We start from the raw sequence: 23,706 nt of genomic DNA on the forward strand, positions 1-23,706 counted from the left end.
ACTTTGAGTATAAATCAGGGGCTGTAGGCTGATGATGCTGGCACTTTTTTATGATAATGTATGATCGGGGAATGGCAGGGAAAATACGGCAGCCTTATCTCAGTGCAACAGCCAGGGATGGGGTGGGGGAGGCTCAAGTCCAGAGGAAAGGGGGGAGAGGAGATAAGAACTCAGTGTGATTTTTAAAAAAAGAAATGATGAAACTGAGCAAAATGTTCCAGGACATGGCTAGAAATGCAACATTTTAGAATTTGACTGAGGCGAAATACCAACATAGCTGAGCAAAACCGAATGTGACCAACAACCTTTTTCCCTTGATTGTGTTCAGTTTGCTGTTACTCTAAGTTCAGTAGCATGGTTGCTGGAGTCTTCAATCTTGAAACCCTTTTTATGTGAATGGGAAAATAGACTTATCCCTCCTATGGTGAGTCCTAATGTCTAAGAAATGTATTAAGGAAAATTCTTGGCTTAAGGCAGGTATACACACACACACACACACACACACACGCACACACACACACACACACACACGAGTGGTATGAGAAAACTGGACTACCCTAGAGACTATGATTGGTATTAGGCCCCTAATACTGTACAGAGCCATTCCACACCAGAATTCTTAAACAAAATCTATGTCCACCTCCTTTACTCCAAAGTACTCCATGTTCTTTACTACAAATAAGAAAGAAAATGAAAACTGGAGTGGTACCAAATGTTTGTTATGTCATCTCTGATTTAGTTTAGTTTTTTTTAATCATCTATGCAGATTCCAATGTCTGGCCAAGTGCTTCGAAATGAATTTTGCCTGCTAAATAAGATGCAACAGATGAGGGAGAGGGAAGCAGTGATCTTTTACATTAAGAGTTGCAATTAAGTGACCAACTCCATGAAAAATGCAGGTATAAACAATCCCACTGATATTAAAAACACTGTCAATTAGATAGTAGCATTTTGTCTACATTCTTCAATTAGACACTTCCCTAACCTTGAAAGTGTGGGAAGTGTCAGACAAAAAAAAAAAGGGAGGGTTTTGAGGCCTTCTGTTATGGCTAGAAAGCGCAGATCAGGAGTTCAAAAGTCTACTTGGAGATGAAAAACTATTTAATAACCTGACATTAAAATTTCATTCATTTGTCCCAGTTTCCTTCTCACTGACCATTGGAAGTCATCCTTTCATACTTCAGATAGAGGCTGTGACTGCCAACTCAGGGAAGAGAACCCTTCTCATTGCTTCTTGAGCACAAGGATCCTGAAGGATGAATGGCTTATTTTGTTTTCTGTTGTTAAAATAGAACAGCCGAGACTAAGTAATTTTTAAAGAAAGAGATTTTGAAACCAAGAGGCTGAAACAGATCTTTAGGATTTTTAAAGTTAAGTGATTTCTCTAGGTTCCTGATACTGAGAATGAAACTTTTGCCTCCAGCCCTGGTGCCAAAGAGGTCTCAATAGAAGCAGATCTTCAACATTTCCTTGGCCCTTTAATGGGGCTAAGTCTAGCTAAAGCCACATATATGTATTTCCTGGCTTTTGTTCAGATATTGGAGTGCTTCTGTGCATGGGGGTTAAGGGCAACTGGACTAGGTACCCTCCCAATTGGCCAAATTGTGAATAAATTCATTTTTCTCTTTTTTATGTGCTTTTCTTATCGTTTTGATGCTGGGCAGGTAAATGAATACAGATGATCAGGGTCCAGTTTCAGGCTCTGACAGGGTCCTTGGTAACACTATATTTTAGTGCATCTTTCTGGATGCTGGAAAGTCTAAGACTGGCTATTGTATCATGTGAGCACTATCAGCTGCATCCCAGTGTGGCAGAAAAGAAGTGAGTGCATGAAAAAGAAAAAGAGGACCCATTTCTGCATGAGCAAATCTGTTCCTATGAGAAAGGATTAATCTACTGCTAGATGTGGAGCCTCTACCACCCAAACTCCTCCCACTAAACCCCACCTCCAACACTGCTGGACTGGGGATCAGACTTCCATGTGCTTAGGGGAAATCATATTCAAACAACAGTGAACAAAGTCCTGACTTCCATAGGATGCTCACTCATCCCTGTTGAGCAGACTTGGGCACATGTTTACCTGCTTCTAGAAATAAAACAAACACAAGAAAGGGTCTTGTATTCCTACATTCTCTTGTTGCTGCTTCCCCATCTAAACAGCAGTGCAGACTACCTTAATAGCTAACATTTCCTGCCCACTTAGCACATGTTAGACACCATTTTAGATGTTTATGTGTATTATCTTATAAAACTAGAAAGACAAAGAGAAAGCTAGATATAAAAATCTCCACATATGTCTGGAAAGTTAAAACAGCCCAGAAATGGTCTCAATAATCTCAACCTTTTCCTCAGTAATTTTTCTACTTGTGTATGCCACTGAGATATCAGATCTAGTTCAGTGGAAAGATAATGCTTCTGAATCACATAACTTTTTAAATCTTTCTTTTTCTCTAGATTTGGCCTGCGTCTATGGTCTGCTCAAAAGATCACACATTTCTATTGATTTAAAAAAATTGACAAAATTGGAAAAGAAAATGAGCTCACAAGTAATTTTAAGCAGGTTGATTAAGCAATCAGAGAGGCTCATGGGGCTGGGGATTTAGCTCAGTGGTTTTGCTGCCTGCTGCGCAAGCACAAGGACCCGAGTTCGATCCCCGGTACCAGTCCTCCTTTGACTTAAAAACATTTACAGAGGACCCTAAGCTGGCCAAGGCAGGCAGCCTGGGAACTCATGAGATTCCTCTGCATGTTTCTGTATTGCAAACCAAAGTTCACAACTTACACATCTCTCTTCCAAGGCTGGGAAGAGCCTGGGTAGAAACCCAAGGAAGCAGTAAGAAAGATCAAGAAGTAAACTGAGAAGATATAGGAATGAAGCTTTGTTTGTATCAATAATTATATTGCTATGGTTTCAATAATTGTTTCCTAAAGGTCCATGTGTTAAAGGTTTAGTCTGCTGGGTGATACTACTGGGTGGTGATGGAACCTTTAAAACATTACATGGAGCCCTGGACAGCTAAGAGTGAAGCCCCACAAGATAGTAACATTTTAACATTAATCCATGATTTTTAGTGATATTTTGTGTGGTGCTGGCTAAATAGGCAACAATGGATGGCTATGTAGGGGAGAGCACAGTGCTAACTCTACCTCCCACTGCTGAGACACACTCTCAGTCAAATCAGAACCTGTGTGTATCAAATGTTACACCCGCTTGCGTGACTTGGCAAGCAAACACAGCATTACTGATAATAGTATTTCAATCTTTTGGGTGGGTGAAGAAAGACATTTACTGTTATTAAGCAGACATGTAAATTTTCTTGTTGATTAAACTTGGGCTTGGGTTATTTCATAAAATAATTTAATAAGTTAAAATGGTTTTATAGCAGCTGTGATATAGAAAGTAGAAAATGTATCAAGTAGTTTTTTGCTTATGACATAATTTCTGTACAGTAATACTAGATAAATAAATGGTTGCTTTTTATTATTTTTTGGAATGAATAGAATTGCAATCATCCCACTCAAAGAAAAATTTTACCTTTACTAGAATCAATAAAATTTATCTTCCCAGGGAAAAATATCCCTTGCTTCACCATCATGGCTTATTCATGGCATCACATTTCGGGAAGTATAGACATTTGTGAACAATTACTTTCAAGGATGACGCACATAGAGAGCAAAATATAGCAAAAGTTTCTGATGAGCAGCTTGAGAACTTACTAAGAATTGCAACCACTTCCATGAACCAGACATTGATACAAAAAGCAAGGTCAAATATCCTACTATTTTTATCTTATGTTGCCCCCCTTTTTAATGTTAGAAAAAATATAAAAACAGAAGTTTTGTTACTTGCATACATAACTTCATTAGATATTTCCTGTCTGGTTCAAGACAATTTGTCTTCACTCTAAGTAGCCCAGATAAGCCAAAAAGGTGGACACCCATGCTTTAAGAAGTGGTGCTCAGCAGAAGGCCTTCAGATCAATGAAGGTGTGCCCTCAAAGGGAATAGTGGGACCCTGATCCCTTCTTCATTATCCCTTTTGCTTCCCAGGAATGAGGTGAGCAGTTTTGCTCTACCACAGTTCTTTCCATGTTGTGCAGCCATAGGCCTAAAAGCAAAAGGGCCAACCCATCAGGGATTGGAGCCTCCTCCACAACTGTGAGGCCTAATAAGCCTTTTCTTGTTATAAGCTGATTATCTCAGGGATTTGTCATAGTGATGGAAAGCTGACAAACATGCATATCAAAGACAGAAGAGGGCACTGGCCTGTTGTAACAGCAGCATAATAGAAGATGTACTGAAGAGGCCAGGGCCAAGAAAAGAGCCCTCTGAAGGCAGAAATCAACAGAGGAAGATGATGGTGATCTTCAGTAAGCACAGCCACAGGGAGAAAACAGTCACAAGGGTCCAGGAAAAGCAAAATAGCAATTATTAGTCTTGTTCCTTTCTTGGTAATACTGAAGAGGGTTCCATCAACATGTAACTGGGTGAAAAACAAGCATGGAGGGAAGAAAACAATGGGATTCTGGATATACTATCCCCAAACATGGCATCTTGATAACGGAGAAAACAGCAGAGGGATGAAGGTCCCCCTCACCTTGTTGTCATTCTCCTCCCTGAAAGCAGCTCATACACTGACCCTGAAGCAGTTAATGAGACCCTCATTTGAAAGATGTCCTCCTGGAGGGAAAAAACATCCTTCCTCTGAAGACATAGGGACACAGAGAAGAATCTGAACAAACAGGCTTTGCTAAATTCCCCAGTTTATTACCATTAGATCACATCTCCTTTGTCAGTCCTATTTCCCCAGGACAATCCATTTCTCATCACACCTTGGCACAAAGTACTCAGGTGTCTGTGATTCTTTGAGTCTTCATTTATAAAGGCTCTCCCATCATGTAAACCTTAAATGAAATAAATTTGTGTGCTTTTCTCTTGTTAAACTGTATTTTGTTATGGGAGATTCAGAATTTCCCTAAGATGGGAAAAAAAGATATTTCCTTTCCCCAACACAGCCAGAGAGACAGGTAGGAGGTAAATGCTGGGAACAGTTTGGGTGGTCAGAGCCTCAGGCTTTCCTGCTCCTAGGCCCTAGTTTCTCCTGAAGTGAGAGAGAGCGGGAGGCTCCTGGGTCACAGATGATGTCCCGGTGTGGTGTGGGGCTTGTCAGCAATAAATTCAGATGTGTTCTGGAAAGATGGACAACCAAATGGCCTGAATGAAGAAATCAGGGGCCTCTAGCTCCTCATCTATGTCCTCCAGGGAACAGAAAATGGCTCTAATGGGGGTGAGAGCAGTTCCTTTCCCTTTTTCTGTTTTTCAGGTAGAAATACAAATTCTCAGTAATTTGTAATGAAATCACTTAAACGTGTTAGTAGTTTATTTAAATTAAAATTCATAACAATACTGAAGTTAGTATTTCAATTATTTCCAGGAGTCTAAGAAAACAGCAATTTGTGGGCTAGGAGAATAGTTAGGAAATCTAAATACCTCCTAGAGTTCCCTGAGGCAAGTCATAAGGGGAGCATATGGGCTCCCGATTTCACCACTTCCTGTTTCTAGAGTGTTTATTTTTATTTTTAGACAGAGTCTTGCTATATGGTTCAGACTGGGCATGAACCATATGTTGCCCAGGCTGGCCTTGAATTCACTGTGATCCTTCTGCTTCAGCCTCCCGAGCACTGGGATTATAGGCATGTATCACCACGCTCAGATCACTAGACTGTTTATTAACTGTTGAAACATGATCTAGGACAGGTTTAGTATCCCTTATCTGCGATGCTGGGGACCAAATGTGTTCCGGATTTCAGTTTTTCAGATTTTTGAGAAATTTGCAAGGACTACGAGTTGAGCATCCTTAATCCAAAAATTTGAAATACGAAATAGTCCAAAATACTAAACTTTTAAGCATTGTGGGTGCTGCAAAGTTTTCAACTTTGAAGCATTTTGAATATTAAGTTTTCAAATGAGGGACACTCCACCTGTGTTTTGCTCCTATTTAGGATTTTCTGTGCAAGTGAGTGGCTCTTCCACCTACCTGCTAGTCAGATCTTGGTCATCAGTCTGTACACAGGTTATTTCTTCCCCTGGAATTTCCCTTTATTTTCATACCTCGAGGAACATTTTCTCTCCCATCGGTCCCCAATTCTAATGCTGCTCCCACATAGACCAAAGTTACTAGTTAACTCCATAAAAATTTTATTATTTGTGTAAACATCTAGGCTCCTTTCTAGACAGTTACTTTTTAAATATTTATTAAATAAATATATAAGAAGTCAGAATGTTTCAGGGGAAGTAAAATCTTGTTGAATAAGTTTTATGTCTAGAAAATAAAAACAACATATGCATCTCTAAATTTTAATAAGGAACATATCAAGTAATGCTAATCAAATTGGCTTGTTTGAATAAATAAAAATGCTACTTCATAATTTAGCAAATTTGACCAGCTGAATGCTCACGGAGAAAACACTTCATAGTGGAGGTTGAATTATAGACCCTGATCTGGCACTACTTAGTTGGGTGACTTTAGAAGTGCGTTTGACCCAGTAGCTTCCTTTCACTCCCTCTTGTGTAGATAAAATGATAGGGTGACATGATCTTAAAGGTGGTTGTTAAGTTCCTTAAAGATGTTATGATTACGGAGTCAGTATTTATTGATCTTAATGCCCCCCAAAATCCATCCCACTACCACTTCCCCCAAACATACTAGAAGGTAAATGGTTAAGAATCATGAGAAATTCTTGCAAACACTTGAGAAAAGATGGTTTTAGGCTGAGGGAAGAGCAAGTGAATATTCCTGACATGGGACAGTGCCATCAGGAATAGTCTGCTGTGTGTGTGTGTCCAGAATATAGTGAACAGGAAGAGAAATTGTGGAATTTGAAATTCCAGAGAAGAGCCAGTAGCAAGTTTATAGAGGACCCTGTAACTAATAGTGAAATTTAAAACGTAATCTGAAAAAAAAAGAAGCCTTTCAGAAGCAGAAAACTGATATTACCTGGCAGGCATTAAGACTTTGTCTGCTATACACAGACTAAGCTATAAGTGGAAGGAACATTTAGAAGGTATTGAAATTTCAGGTGAGAGCCATATGGGAACAATGAAGGTGGTGATGAATGGTCAAACATGGGTTACACTCTCCAGATAGAGCTGACAGAATTTGGTAGAGGGTTGGATGTTGAGGGTTAGTGGGTATGAATAATACATACACTAAGGGCTTCTTTAAGTTTGGGGTCTGAGCAAATGAGAAGTCAATTCAGTAAGGTGTTTGGTGAGATAGGTTCCAAATCAACTGTTTTGGTTGAACTGTAGAGCATTTGTGAAGCGATAGCAGTAGGGTCAGAAGAAGATATTTCTACAGTGATAGCTATGGGATCAGAAAGAATGAGCAAGGACAACCACTCCACCTTAACCCAACAGGGAAGCAAACATTCTCTCACAAATCCAGATGCTTTTCCCTGATAAGGCCCTCAAGAGTTATTTAGAAGTATTTGGCATTTTGAATGAGTTTTTTCTTTATTTTTTTGTATATCCAGTATGAATAGCCTCCAGGAAGAGACCTCCAGGAGCACACTTGCAGGTGAATAAGTTGGGTTATTGTTATTGTTAGGCAAGCTCCTGACAAGAACCAGACCTAGAGAATCCAGCCTACTCCCAGACATCAGGGGTAGCTTTTCTGTTTTCCCCAAGTAAGGGCTCATTAGATAAATTATTTCTTAGCCTAATGGATGGTCTTAACCTTGAAATTAGTTTTATGGGCTAATCATAGCAATTAAAACTGGATCTGTGATATCACCATCCTGTTGGAAGTATTCATTTTTACCAAATATTTCTCATTTATAAACCATAGCTCTATGGGTTTTGTTGGACTCAATTCCCTCATAGGATGAAAACTGGAATGTAGAGAAGATGGGATGTCTATTTAGTTATGTATTTGTACAGTCCTAAACAGTGAACTAGATTAATGAATAACCAAAGCAATAGTAAACGGATGAGTACACCAAATGGCTAATGACTAATACGATTCTTTTGACTGCCTTACTGGATTAGAACAAGTCAAATGATCAACAATTTGCTCCATTGTCTTTTTTACTTAACCACACTGTCATTCAAAATAGAAACACACATTACTTGGTTAGTTCATTTTCTTCATTGCATGAATAAACTCTTTTTATTTTATCTTATGGCACACTCTTCCCTGATGATAGATTCAGTACAGCACTGGGTGGGTGGTTTGCATGTTTTTAAACAATCAATTTCTCATCTTTAAAAAGAATCCTAACTTCAATTTGTGTCTCTTGGGACACAATAGTTTATTCATATGAGAGAAAGATGTCACCTACCTCAGCTGGCTTCATCCTCTGACAAATTGCCTCTCTATTTGAGACTTTCCCCCTTCCTACTCCTAGGAAAGATCAATTATATTTCTCCATAGCTCTCATTCCCTCCACCGATGTGTTTGTTTTCTACTGATTTTACCCATTGGTGTACTTCACCCCCTGGTGTTTCTAAGAGAGCCTGAAATTAACACAGCCTTTTCTAATTACTTGATCCTTCCAAAGTAAACCATCCCTTCTTGTGTATCCAGGAAACTATGAACATCATTATCATCTGGCTTACAACAATCTTCTCTCCTCATTAATTCTGTTAAATGATTTAGTTATTTTTCAATTTAAATAGAGATATGGCCAATTTCAGTTCTGGACAAATGAAATGTACGTGATTTCCCCCACCCTGAGCCCCAGTTTAATGTCTTTGATTAGAAAGTTGGTGTGGACTATCTCAAAACAGTTTTGTCCCAGTTCATATTAGAAAAGTGGCAAAGGGGAACAGGAAGTGGGAGGGGTAGGGTAAAGGAAAGAAGGGAATGGAATTAATATGAGAAAATGCAAAAATGGAAGCAAAGTCTTTGTATTTGGGAGGCATGGGGGGGTTGAAGGCAGGGCAGGGAAATGGGTAAAAAATAAGAACCAAGAGAGATTATGTAGAGGTGCAGATTTCCAATGATGAATGTCATTATATTGTACACCTAAAATGTACCAATAAAACTAATTAAAAAAAAAAACAGTTTTGTAAGAGCAAGACAAACCAATTCCTAAGATGCTGTGATAGAAATTCTTTCTCAGCTACTAGGTAAAGTGAGTTTTTAGACACTCTTAAGAGAAAACAGAGAGACAAGGTTCTAGAGGAACAGTGATTTTTGTGGAAAGATCCCTGGAGGTGGAATAAGATCTTTTATGGTTTAAGTGTGTGACTTCAACCGTATCTCTTCATACTTCTGCTAGGATGTTTTGGAAGCAAGTAATAGATAACTCAAAATCACCTGAACATCAACAATAAGGTTTATCAGCCAATGCACTGCAAGTTATGTGAAATGACCAGGGTTAGAACTTTTGGCCCTGGATGCTGGATCTGCTTTTCTGTGGTTTCCTTGGCTTTGTCCTTTTTCAAGTGTTGGGTTAATCCTTAGGATGGCAGCAAGGTGGCTTCAGTGACTCCAGTGCTCATATTTAGTTGCAACTACATCCAGAGGTAGTACATGTACCATTTCCTCTACATAGCAACAAAAAACTTCCCCAGCAGCACCACAGTTTGACTGATTGTCCAGAATCCCACAAGTCTCTCTTAAATCAGTCACAGATGAAAAAGATGGGATTTTCACAATTGGATTGACCCTTGGCTGGATACTGGAATTACCTAAAGAATTTTAATTATCACAATGACAGAGGAACACCCCAGACCAGTCAAATCAAACTCTGGAGGTGGAACCTGACATCAGTATTTTTAAAAAAATAATTCCTCAGGATGCTGATGTTGAGAGCCATTGGCTAATAATGATTAGAATCCACTCATAAGTTTCCCCTACGTTATAAAGAAAAGGGACTGTTGAGCAATACTGGGTTTCTGGTAGGCAGGAGAAATGAGGAAATGGATAATACTGAAGGAATCAGAATTATTTCCTTTACTTAATTTCTGAGAGTCACACCTTTAAATACAAACTGACACTTTTCCTGATTATCTTTAAGGTTGACGTGACTTATTGTGAAAATTTAAACCCCAGTACATGTGTGTAGGTGTGTGTGTGTATATATATATATATATATATATATATATATATATGTATATATGTCTATTATGTGTATACAATTTTATTTGTATACATATTTTTATAATCATAGCTTTGGATATAAAAATATGAATGATTGTTCTTATTCTCTTTACCTTCAGTAGACAAGTATCCTGGGGTCTGGCCAGAGCTCAGGGTTCTCAGTTATTAAGCAAAGTCAAGTACAATGGAAGATTCTATTTACTTAGATTGTAACACATTTGGAAAATGCAGTCAGTTTTTCATCCATTTTCAGTTGCTGATTCATCTGCAGCTTGTAACTGAACACCCAATACAGTTTAGTGCTCATAAAACTTTAGTTGATATCACCTGGTAATGTCACCTGGAGGGCTTGTTGAAAGCAATTGCAAGGCTTCCCCTCAGAGTTTCTGCTTCAGTAGGTTGTGAGGAGCTGAATATTTGTATGTATAATTATTCCCAAATGAGCGTTATAATACCAGTTTGGAAACTTTGGAAACCACACTTGTTATTGGTTATCTCCATTGCCTAGGAAGTGAGGCAGTAAAATCACAAGTTCAAGGCCAACCCGGGGCAATTTATCAAGACCTTGTCCCCCCAAAAAATATGCTGCTCAGTCATAGAGTTATTGCCTTGCATGTGTGAGGCCCTAGGTTTAATCTGCCACTGCTAGAAAAAAAAATCCATGATTCTGAAAGTGTGGTCCTCATGCCAGCATCTTCAGCATCACTTAGGAACATGTTAGATATTGTCAGAGTCTGTGGGGTGGAGCCCAGCAATCAGTGTTGGGACAAGCTCTCCAAGGGGTTGTGATGCTTGCTGATGTTTAAGAACCACTAGTTATCCTAGCTACACATTAAAATCATGAAGCATTTACACAAACACACATATACACAAGTAAAGTAAGTAGGCTTTACTCATAGACATGTCTCCCTCACACACTTCTTTCTTTTTACATGCCAGATGGTTACCACATATAGCTGACATATGAGCACCAAATTTTCATGTGCTTACTAATTCCTTGGGGACCTTGTTGATATGTAGATGCTGATGCAGTAGTCTGGGATGAGGATTGAGATTCTTCGGTGTTAACAAAATCCCTGGTAATATGGCAGTGCTGCTGGTCTCCAAACCATGCTTTGAGCAGCAAGGATCTATGGAGGAATCCTTCCTACCTCACCAGTCTGGCCTCTCAACAAGTTTCTTTGGTGCTTGGACACATGCCTATGAGTGGCTTGGCTTTATTTCAGGCATCCTTGAGAAATGGTAGTATAAAGAGATACTCTGTCATATATCTTCACCCTGATTGTCTACCAGGTAGCTCTTTGTGGTTTTCTGGGTCTCCTTTGGAACTCCACCACAGCTGCAGCCTTTTTTCTCCAAGCAGAAATCTTTACTTCAAGCAAAACCACCCTACAATAGTTTGAAAAATTTTGTCATCTGTAAATTCATATTGAAACTTAATCCCCAGTTCAACAGTGTTGGGAGTGGTTGAGAGCTCTGCCCCACAAATGAGATTATATGACTTATAAAGGAGATTGACAGATGGAATTCATCCCTTTTTGTGCCCTTCTGCCTTCTGCTATGTAAGAACATAGCATGTCTCTACCTCCACAGGAAGTGGCATTTGAGGCACCATCTTGGAGTCAGGCAACAGAACCACTGGTGTCTTGATCTTAGACCTTCCAGGCTCCAGAACCATGAGTGATAAATTTAGGTTCTTTATAAAAATTTATAAAGATATTGTGTTTCAGAGGCACAAATGGATGAAGACATCCTCCCTCCATTGTTACACCATGGATTCTGCAGTTGCTCTTTTTCTTGCCCACCCAAAGGCATAAGCTGCATCTCATTCTTACCAAAAAAATCTGGTTTCCCAGATCTCCAGTGCTGCTAGAAGGTGTCATTTCTTTTAGGTCTTTAAAATAAATAACTTGGTTATCCTAGTCTGGTGTAACCAAATACATTTCTGATTCTTTCCATAGAGTGAATAACTAATGCTGACCTAATGGTAAATGAATTTCATCTGGCTTTTGTACTCTGTGTGTTTATGAATCACAACTTTGGATTTTTTTTTGTATAAGGACTAGTAAAACATAAAATATGGAGCAAATGTGGAAATTTAGGCTTGGGGTTAATTTGTCATTACTATTATTTCCAGCCACAGATTCTGGGCTGAACTGCAATTACACTGAAATTTTAGGGCCCTATTAATGCTTCAATCTTGGATTAGAGCCCCAATGAGCAGAAGAAGTGATCTCTGGGTGTCTTAGTTACTTTTCTCATTGCCGAGGCAAAAATAACGGACATCAAGAAATTGAAGGAGGAAAGGTTTATTTCAGCTCATATTTTGTAAAGGTTTTGGTTCATAGTTGGCTGGCTCCAAGGCAGGGTGGCATGGCAGAGGCAGTGCAGAGGCAAAACAGTTCATGGTAAAACAGGGAGCAGCAAGCAATGAAGCAGCAAGCAACAAAGCAGCAGAAAACCTTCTTTTCCCTTTTATCCCATCCAGGTTACCAGCCTTTTGAGTGATCCCAGCCACACCCAGGGTGGGCCTTCCCTTGTCTACCTCCTTAATCCCAGCCTCATACCCTTAATCTCTGTCTCACACCCTAATGCAGCCACCTTCTCAACTCTCCATCTCTGAACGCATGAGGCTTTGGGTATACATCTAGGTAGAAGTCATAACACTGGGTAAATCACAGATGATGGGTAGTCTACCCTGCTTTCAGGTTACCCAATGCAGATCAGCTCAGTTTTAGAGACTCACTTGACTAAAGCATTCTATCACTGTGACCCCCCAAAGCCTGTCCCCTTACAAACACTCTCAGCAATACCTGCTAGCTGCTCAAGGCCTACACTTGGAGTGTCTGGCTGTGATAAACAATCACTGATAACAGAAGCTCCTTGATTTCAGATAAGTTATGTCTTGGTATACCTATAGCAAGTGAAAATCATTTCATACACCTAAACTATTAGATATCGTAAGTTAACAACACAGTACATTAGATTATTGATTGTTTTCCCTGGTGATCATATGGGAGCTTCAACTCACTAACCTTTGCCAACACTTTTCAAGTATGGCATTGCATAGTGCTAGCCCCAGAAAAGATCAACACTCAAAATGTGAAGTATGGTTTCTATTAAATGCATAATACTTTCACACTATCATATAGTTAAAAAATCTAAGCTGATCTATTATAAATCTAGGATCATCTGTCTATATGAAACATGGTTGAAATTTAACATCCTACTCAGATAAGAAAAAAAATCTTATGACATATTCCAAATCCATTCCACCAATTAAAGGCAGAGAGCAAGGGCAAAAAGACAAGACTTACATTCAGTACTTATTCTCTTTTTAGTGGCTTCTGCATTAAATAGTCCTTGGAGGATGCCTTTGTCTTTCAGAAATGTTCCCAGTCTTTCAGATTTCTTCTTCCTCTTTGTACTCTTTCCCCAGATGGCATGTGGTGGTCGAAGTGACAGTACTGAGGGGGTCAGTCTCCAAGTACATCCAGGTTCTGGAGCTGATTTTGCGTCACCATCTTTATGAAGATGTCTTTTGTGGGTGTAGTAGCTGATACACTCCCAGTCCATTCCCAGTATCTATATAATCTCTGGTCTTTGAAACTTCTGAGCCAAGGACCCTGATGGCTTCCAGCTATTCCTCTCTCCACAACTTGGTCTGAGTTGTTCACCTCTCCGCTTCTTCATTTGAATCACCTTGCCCCAAGCCATGATGGTCCCATTGCAGGCCTTCTATCTTCCTCTACTCTGTATCTTTGTGCCATTTACAGGGTCCTCTGATTTCCATGGTAATGCCCTTATAAGAAGTTCTGCACAACAAGTACATGGGCTCTGAAGGGACATGGCAGTTATTACCTCTGGCCCTCCCTCTGCCCATACCCTACTCTCAGGCTCCTCTTTGCCACAGTCCTGCTGTATTGAATATGGCAACTAGCAGAGTATGTGGTTTCTCCTGAGGCCGTCACATTGCTTATAGGGATATTTCTTTGACACTATTGCTTATCCCTTAAAGCTACATACTAGAAGAGAAAGAAGTGAAAACAATTGAATCTCATATCTTTACCCTCATCCCCCCTATAGTTCAGATCTTTTTCCTTCTGAAGGTCTTGCTTCATTTCTTTGCTGGGAAGTCTATGACACATCATTGAGGTGACATTTACTCTACACAAATTCCAAGGTCACATGTCAAAAAAAAAAAAACTGCAAGGATGCATAATGTATAATAGGATAAAGGGAGTTAAGAAAACTTAAAAGTTTTATCTTGTTCAATTTTTCAATAGTACATAGTATAGTAGAATTTCTGTCCCATATGATCTCTTCTATTCCTGGGACATTCTAGTCAAACCAGAAAGAAAAAAACTAGAAAGAGAAAAAACTAGAACTAGAAAAAACTAGAATGAGAAAAAACTAGAAAGAGAAAAAACAGGACCTGCTAGATAAAGAGGGGTAAGGGGCTTGGGCTGCATGACACTACCAAAGCAATCAGGATTGAAGTAGTAGTTATGATAGTCTTTTTGTGTTTGTGTTGATCTACACATTGGCAAGAAACAGCTGGTCATAGGGGACCAGAAGCATAGCTTCCCAGTGGCAATCAATCCTGTTTTATCTGTTGCTATATTCCCGGTGCTTGTGTCTGGCATGTATTGGAAATAAGTGTGTAGAATGAAGGGATGCTGGAGGTATCCTAGAGAGAGGGAGGAAGCAAGATACATATAGAGATAAGAATGAAATAAGCCAATAGCTTTAACAGTATGGATGGGAAGAAAATCCTCTAGAATGTGATAAAAACACATCCCATCAGCCCAACTATCTTCACATAAAGCCATCACAATCATAAAAGACTTCAGGGAGAATTCCGACAGTGATCTAGACATGGGCATTCTAGTCATAGTGGATGTTTTTTCTTTTTTTTTTAAAAAAAAAAACAACTGATTCTGCTTTTATTTCCCTTTTTCTTTACACATTTTTTTTCACTGAACAGATTGTATCCTTAAGTACAATATTTCATTTCACATGAAATACAAGCTTTAAATAAATTCATGTGAGTACAGATGTTCTATGCAAACATACACTCAACGAAATCTAGAGGGTTGAGACCACATATGTCCCACCCATTTTTGGTAGATTGAAATAATTCATCCTGCATCCTTATTTCACCAATTAAAAGGACACATAAGTCATCCTCCTTCTGCCCCTCTTATTTCATGTTACTTGGACTCCACCCCATTCCACTGGTGAATGTGGCTGGGACCCCCAGAAGCGTGTACATATGCATCCTACATGTTCCCACTAAACTGTGTGCAATGCATCCATGGACCGCATGAAATATCTCCTTCTGTTCCCACATGTCCAGCACAGTGAGCGCTAGTGTGGATGCCAGCCGGCAGTCCTTGCCTGAGGCCTCATGTTGCAGACAGGGTCTCTAGGACTCACTACTCTCCATCTGTCTCTCTGCTTTCTGCTTAAGTGAACCCACACTCACCAGAGTTCTTCCTCATGTTTTCAAATTGACAGTTCTCAACCAGGAAGTTTCAAAGCATTTCTTAGAATTGTGAGGAGGTAACTAGACTCCTACCTTTCCAAATGGCAGTTAGAGGAGAAAACTAGGAATTAGAAGCAAGCAACTGTCTCATGGTGCCATTCATTGCTGGCCAACACAGTAGGGAAGTTACACTTGTAGATGCAAGTAGCCAAACACCCAAAGAAGAAATTTGACTTGAACTGTAGGAGTCTAGGGTTGTTCAGGAGCTCACTGATGTGAGGCCTCAGGTTGCCTTCCTTGTGATTCTCCTAGTTGTCCTCTCATGGTCACATGCTAATGTTACAGCCCCATGCTTGGAGTCCTCATGTGAAAATTGTCAAAGTGAAAGGGGAGGAGAGAGCTTTTTCTTGTGCAAGTTTCTCTCTCTTTTATCAGGGAAGAAAATTATTCTCAGAACCAAAATCTCTTCTTCACCCTCATCCCTTTTCCCTCTCCTTTCTATAGCTCTCTCCCTCCTCAGGTCCCAGAGGCCACAAATATATCATGACCAGACTCTAACCTCGCAGGAAGTCAGGAACATCAGGGCCAGACAGTTTTCTTTACAATGGTGGGTAGGCTCTGTAACCACCCATTTCTTTTATTTTCTGTGTTCTCATATTTGACAGCTAGGGCTTGTTAACCCTGAAGAGACTGTCGCTCTTACATTTAGTCAGTTTCTATAATACTCAACTGTCGACTTTTCAAAGGCAAACCAACCAATCCAAGACCCACATACCAACCACTTTCTTTATGGGACCCTCACCTACAAGGCCACATTCCTTTATCCTACTTAATCGAAGGCCAGGTATCAGACAACTAGATACAGACTTTATGCCCAGAGATGCCTGAAATTATTCAAATTAGTCAGTACTTACCTGCTTACCCTGCTTCACCTGTGCCTTCCTGCAGAAACAAACAAGAAAGGCCCTTGTTCATAGCTTCCCTGTCTCCTTCTGCCCTTGGCCACCTCTGGTATGATGTCCTTTGCATGGTCTCATGTTGCTCTTTGGAGCTCTGAGCAACAAACTCTCTTTTCAATAGCAGTCTTCATTAGCTTTCCTTACTCCACCTCATATTTTCTATTAATATATTATATTTTATTATTGATCTTGTTATTTTTGCAGTGCTGTGGAGAAAACTCAGTGCCTCATTCATGCTAGACAAGCACTCTGCCACTGAGCCACACTCCTAGCCCCACAGTATATTTTAGAATAGGCTCTGCTGTCAACAAGCTCTTCTGCAAGAGTTTTTCTCTTCTAGGGAAAAATAATTAAAGGAAAGCTCTTCCTGTGTAATAGGAGTTTCGCCTAGTTATTTGTTGCTGTGTAACAAATTACCATAAGCCTTAAAAAAAGCAGTGATTCTTTCCTCTTACAGTTTCTGTGGGTTAGGAATCTGCACAGGACTCAGGTAGGCAGCCTGGCCACGAATTACTCCTCTGCTTGCTGTCAGACTACCTTGGAACTGCAGGAGTACAGAGCCGAGGAGGCGGGGCCAGTCACTCTACTAAGCACACGTATTATTTTAGTTCATCTTGCATATCAACATTTTGAGATATGTACTATTTCTTAACCTGATTTTACAAAGGGAGCTACAGGCCCACACAGCTAAGTGGAGACAGCCCTTAATATGTGTGAGTTCCTCCATCCACAGATCCAAAGTTGTGGATCAAAATTATTTTTAAAATTACATCTGTGATGAACACATGCAGGGTTTTCTTTTGTCATTGCTCCTTAAACAATACAGAATAACAACTATGTACACAGCATTTAATTGTATTAGGTACTATATTATAAGTAATTTAGGGATGATTTAAAATACAGAGGTGGAGGTGTGTAGGATATGCTTCTTATATATCATGCTGTCATAATAGGGCTTTGTAAATTGTATGTATTTACTCAGGGACCAGATATTTTGATGAGGAGAGAAGGATTGAAATTCTCTGTTAGCAGGCCAACATGGCCTTCACAAAAGTTGTAGTGGACAGTTGCCTGCTGGGTACAAGCAGCTCTGCAAGGTCATTCTGGAAATACTGTGTCAAGAGAACTAACACTTGCTCACTACATCTCTCTGCAGTGGTCATTGTAGAGGATTGCTCCTTTGCAGTTACCATCCTTTTATTTGGCCATGACAGCTCCTATTTCAAAGAGTTCTACCCTCACTTTGTGGGAGAGCTCATATTCCAAGACTGAGACATGCTGAATAGATTGCATAAGATCTCACAGGAAATTATTTTTCATGGAAAATCTTGAGCCAGAAAAAATTGCATAAATCTGGCAGAAGCTGTTCAAGATCTGTAAATAGAATAAATTTCATACCAGGGTCATGTAACAATAATTCTCTTCAGACACAAAGGTCTTCATCAGCAAAATATTTTCTCCTTACATATGTAGAAATGATAAATCAGTGATAGAAAGAAACAGAAAGATCTTTGAAGTTAATCCAACACAGAGCCCTCATTTTAAAATTTTCTTTTTATGATTCAAAGAGGCAAAGCATTTTTTGTAAGGCTGAAGTGTGAACGAGTCACAAAGCAGTCACTGAGAGCCATGATCCTGACTCCTGCACTAGTGCTTTTTCATTTTGCTAAACAGAGCACTGACTTTCATCAAAAACTCTAAGATGACACCACATTAGGAATAAGAAGGAGGGGTGTCATTCTAGAACAGCCCGTCTGATTCTCTCACTTCACCCTTGAACATACTGAGACTCACAAGTTCAGAGTGGTTCCTTCCAGATAAAAGAATGAACACTTTAAGAGAATGTTTTTTGGATTATTAGTCTGGAGCTCTGTCTCCTAACTGGGCTACTTTCTCGTGACCAACATGTTTGCATTATTGGGATGGTGACATGGGGTCTAGAAAGAAGAAGGTTATGAAAGTACGAGAGATTTCAGGAAACAAACATACCACTTAAAACCACTTAGATGGGCTGAGCATAAGAGAAGTAGATTGAGTTGTGGTGAAAGACAGAGCACCTTCATCATCTAAAGATGCATTCATCATCCTCCCCTCTCCATAGTTTTACTTTTCATGTTTTCAGTTACCTGTGGTCAACTGTGATCTAAAAAAATGAGATCAGAAATTCCAGAAATAAACCATTCACTTTTTAAATTTCACACTACTTTGTGTAACATGATAAAATCTTGCACTGTTCTGTTGCATCTCACATGGGACATGGGACATTATCATCTGTTTGTGCATTCTTTCTGCACTGTATGCTACCCACATTTGTCCCATGTCAAAGACAACATGTACATCATTTTTATTACAGAATATTGTTCTAGTTTATTATTATTTATTATCTTTTACTGTGGCTGAGCCATAAACTTTATCATGCACAGATATGTGTAGGAAAAATAATGTGTATATAAGTTGCAGGTTATTCTCAATTGTAGTCATACACTAGGAGTCTCAGATAAGGGAGGATTACTATATTTGTATTCAAAATTTTAAAACTCTAGGTTAATCAACTCATGGTCATCCACCTATGGACAGTTTGCAACCTCTGGTATGGGCACATAAGAAACTTATCACTGCTGATATTTCTCCTTAGCAAAAGAAATGGTATTTTTATTTGAGTTCGTGACCTTCTGGATTACAAACTTGCCCTTTGAAAGCTGGATGGCTGAAGAACAGCTACCAGGTATCCACAGCCTTGAACTCCAGATGTTTCTATGTTTGTCCATGCCATAGACTGTCCACTACATCCTGAAGACCCAGCTCTAGGTCCTAGTCTAGAGGACAAAAATATAAAATCAAGGAGGTACTGGGATAGGTTACCAATGACTATGTAAATCTGATTGTATTACTGTTTGTCATTGATTTATCATGGGAATCAAAGCCCCCTCCAAATCAATTATTTGGGAATTCTTTTCAGTGCTTGATGTGAATATATTCACAATAGTCTTTTTTCAGTATATTTGTACATGGAAATTGCTCCTGGAGCAATCCCACTTAGTGGGATTTCACCCTTTATATTTCCTTCAGATATACAAGGTCTCTATTTGGGTGTTGTCTGCCAAGGTTTCCAAAATTCCTAGTCCTTAAGATACCAATGAATTCCTGCATTTTTTCTCAATGTACCAGTAGCAGATCATAAGCAGAGAGAAGACAGTATCCAATATTTAGCAGTATCCTATTGCCCCCAGGACTTATTGGAGATTGAAAAATCTCAGCTTGTCTGTTAATCTTCTCTCTGTGGAGCTAAGATCTGCTTCTTGGAGTCAGAGTAATAGGTAGACATGCTATTGTCCTCTCCACTTTACTTACTTCTTCCCAGGTAACCAAAAGCAAATAAGCTACTTACAGATCACTTCTTTCCAAGCAAACCAACTCATTCACAACAATGGCTGAGAGCTATTTGTGGCCCAGGACTTCAAATAGTGTAATTGTAGCCAGGCTTATCCAGGGACCCCACCTATCCACCCTCCCAAAGCATTGACTAGGGAGCTCTTGTTGGCATAAGTCCTTCAATAGTGGTGTGTAAATAGAATTCACTCCCTTCAGAGCAAATGCTAGATGATCTGTTTGGATAAGAAAATAAACCAGTAGAACTTCTTTCCATCTTGTGTCTAAATAATTTGGAAATGAATTTCTACTATTAAGTGTTGGGATTTACAAGGTATGTTTACAAGATTTTTGAAGAGAAATACATGTACTAGAGGTTCCAGCTTGAAAACATTTTCCTTAATTTTGTTGACTACTGTCTTAGATCATGATTTAATTATATTTTAATAAAAATTAAGCATATAATTTAAGAAATATTGTGATTCCAATATATAGGTAAATGACGAACCAAGACTCCAAAGTCCTAAAGAAAATTTGTATGCAGATAGGGGCTGCTAAGGATTCACATCTATGTTCAGGTCAGGTCCGTGGATCTATGTAATGGCCTGTCAGCCAATATTATTCAATAATAGCAGTAATGATGCTAATAGAAACAATAACAATTTACAGAGTAAATACCAAGACTCAGGCTCTGTTTTAAATATTTACAAATATGATCTGCTTGCATTTCCACAATAACTCTACATGGTAGAAACAAACTGTTTTTACTCCCAGCATTTTGACACCAAATGTGTAGTGTCTTTCCCCACACTGCTTCTCCAATTCTCCAGCATCAGTTGTGTGTCTTGTGCTCCAATTCAATTCTATCATAATTTACCTGGAAATGGCATCAGATCTTATGAATTAAAAGTGAAAAAAATCTGACAACACTACTTCAGATTCCAGTGACAAGTCCCAGGTAGCCTGTACTTTTGACCAATAGGTGATCAATTTAGGGGTTTCCATAACCTCCTCCTCATGATTTGCTAAAATGGTTCACAGAACTCAGGTTCTGTTTATGTCAATGAATCACTTTTACTTATTGTTATTGGTTTATTTTTATGTATAGAACTCAGAAACAGCCAAATGGAAAAGATGCATAGGGCAAGGTAAGGGGAAACAGCATGGAGCTACCTTGCCCTCTCTGGGTGCATCATCCTTCTCATACCCGCCAGGTGTTTATCAATCCAGAAGCTCTCTGGACTCTGTTGTGGAGCTCTAATGGATGTTTCATTATGTAGGTAGAATAAGTTAAATAATCATCCATTGGTGATTAACACAATCTCTGTTTTCTCTCTCTTCAACAGAGATTGGGAGGTGAAAATTTGAAACTTCTAATAAAGATTTGGTCTTTTTGGAGATTAACCCCTATACTATCTTGCTGCTATCTAAGGGTCTGCTCAGAATCATCTCATTAGATCAAAAGATGCTCCTATAACCCAGGAAATTCCAAACATTTTAGGGCCTCTGTGCCAGGCACTGGGGACAAAGACCAAATTTATCTATTTGTTTTTTGATAAAAGGGGTGGGTATTAATTTTATCCTCATTTTATTGATAAGAAAGCTAAAAATCAGAGAGACTAGATAACCTTCCCCCAAGTCACTGAGCTGATTGATAGCAAAATCTACAAAACAGGCTTTTAACAATCATCTAGTCAAGCTAATAGCTCATTTGCTTAGCCACCTCGCCATAATCTTTCTGCCTGTTAAAGAAATGCTCATATTAACTGACAAAAATATTAAGTCTTCCAAACTTGCCTGTTTTATTTTAAAACAATGTCTATTCAGCAGGAGCTACTCCAACATGCTGGCTTGTTATGCTTAATTTACAATATCATGCGTTATTGAGACAATAGCTGTGTTTAGTCATCTCTTAATAAGTTTGTCTAGGTACTTAATCATTGATAGGTAGATAAAGAGAGGTAAATGTAAAATCCAAAGAAGCCAATTAAGCTATATAAGGTCAGGTAGGGACTAGAGCACCAGACAAGTAAGAAGTATCAAGTTCTGCAAAATGGGCTTAGGAAAGAAGAAATAGGCACATTTTAGGTAAGAAAAAGCTCAATAATTCATGGAGCTCAGGTATTAGAGCTTTGGAAATATGTTTAGAAACCAGGAAAGAGAAAGGTAGGAAATCAGGTAGAAGTTCTGGGAAACACAAAAACAAAGTTAGGTCAGATTATGCATGATAAGAACATAGGCTTTTAGCAAGTGACCAAGGATCTCAGCAGCAGTGCTGGAGTTTGAATATTGAGACAATTGTTTTCTAATGCTTGATCTCTCTTTATTATTTTCTGCTCAAGGTCAGGTTTTGTCTGAGAGTGTAGGAGCTAATACACCTGAAACTCACTCAAAGCAGTCATTGCACCTGAGGTGAGGTGGCAGCATATAAAGAGCAGGTATATGGGGGAGATGCTAGCAGTACCATTCAAATAATTAGAAACCTAAATAACTAGCAAAATTTTGATTTGATGAATGTACAATTAGAGAAAAGGGATACATATTGTACTAAAATTGGAGTGATGGAATTTCTGCCATCTGTCACAGACTGGGGAATATGAAAATGAGTTTAGCTAACATTTTGGTCAGAGCCAAGCAATTCTTGTGGTTCTATTTTTCATAGATCATGGGAAACATATTACATTTATATCTCTTAATTTCTCTTCCCTGGTGTTTTGCTTTGCTACTTTTTATTTAGTTGCTGTACTCAGCCTAGTATCTATCCCAGTTGGGGCTGAAGGGACTATACTGTCTTATACTTCTAGGAAGGTTTGAAGAGGAACCTGATTGTTCCCTGGCAAAAAGTGGAAAAAGTTGCCTTCTGGTGAAGCACTTTACAAATTCAATTTCTTAAGACTTCTTCCAGGTGTTTGATGCTCAGGAACAGAGTTTGGTCAGATTTGATTAAATGAACTAATTAGCAAATTTATTTTCATTACAGAGACAGTAATTTAGTTCTGGCCTGCAGGGGACTGAAATGTGTTCAAGCTTGAGAAGGGCTGTGGATGTTTCAGTTTATCACAGACTAAGATTCATAGTTAATTGGTATACTTTATGTTTCTCTGGTGAGAAATAAATCTAAACAAGAAAAATGTATATATTAACAACCATTTTTCAAGGAGTTAATAGCCTCTGAATTGTGCATCCTACAAAAAATGATTATGTATTCTCCATGCAATGATTATTTTATGAGAAAATAAAGCGAAAGATAAAGTAATCATTAAGTAACCAATTTACCAAATGGTATACACAAAATAAAGCATTTTCCAATGATTTCTGGTGTTCTCATTTGTTGTCAGAAAAAATATTAAATATTAAAATATTTATATTTTGTCTAACTATAACACTATTTTTGTACCTCCTACTAGGGAAATATGTGTTAAATAAAATGAACAGTGGGATGTTAATGAAATAAGAGAATAAGGTCTCTTTGAGGTCTCCTGGAAAATTTTTTCTTCCTACAGGAATTGAATAAAATATTTCCAGTTGCCTTCTATAGAGGATGGATCATTACTGAGGAAGAACCTGAATGGTATTTGGAATTTAAGACTAGGAGTAGAGAGCTGCATTAGTTAAGAACTTAGTTTTGAATGCCCTACTGAGGTACTGGGCCGCACAGAACACGCCGAATAAGCCCGCTGCAGACAGGCAGGTCTGTGCATGCCCTACCGAGGTCCTGAGTCACGCGGAAGACACCGAATCACCCCGCTGCAGACAAGCAGCCACCTGGTCCCATGCTACAA

The 23,706-nt window shown here is 39.0% G+C and overlaps 1 long non-coding RNA gene across 1 annotated transcript in view; it reads left to right on the top strand.

Annotated features, from left to right (window-relative positions):
- LOC147829721 (uncharacterized) overlaps positions 1-23,706 on the top strand; it is a 97,943-nt gene that overhangs the window by 45,967 nt on the left and 28,270 nt on the right. The gene's annotated exons all lie outside the window — the stretch shown is intronic.

The sequence above is a fragment of the Heterocephalus glaber genome, unplaced genomic scaffold, assembly GCF_053883595.1.
Source record: "Heterocephalus glaber isolate CG9 unplaced genomic scaffold, H.glaber_assembly_v1.0 deba00000474, whole genome shotgun sequence".
Lineage (NCBI taxonomy): Eukaryota > Metazoa > Chordata > Mammalia > Rodentia > Bathyergidae > Heterocephalus > Heterocephalus glaber.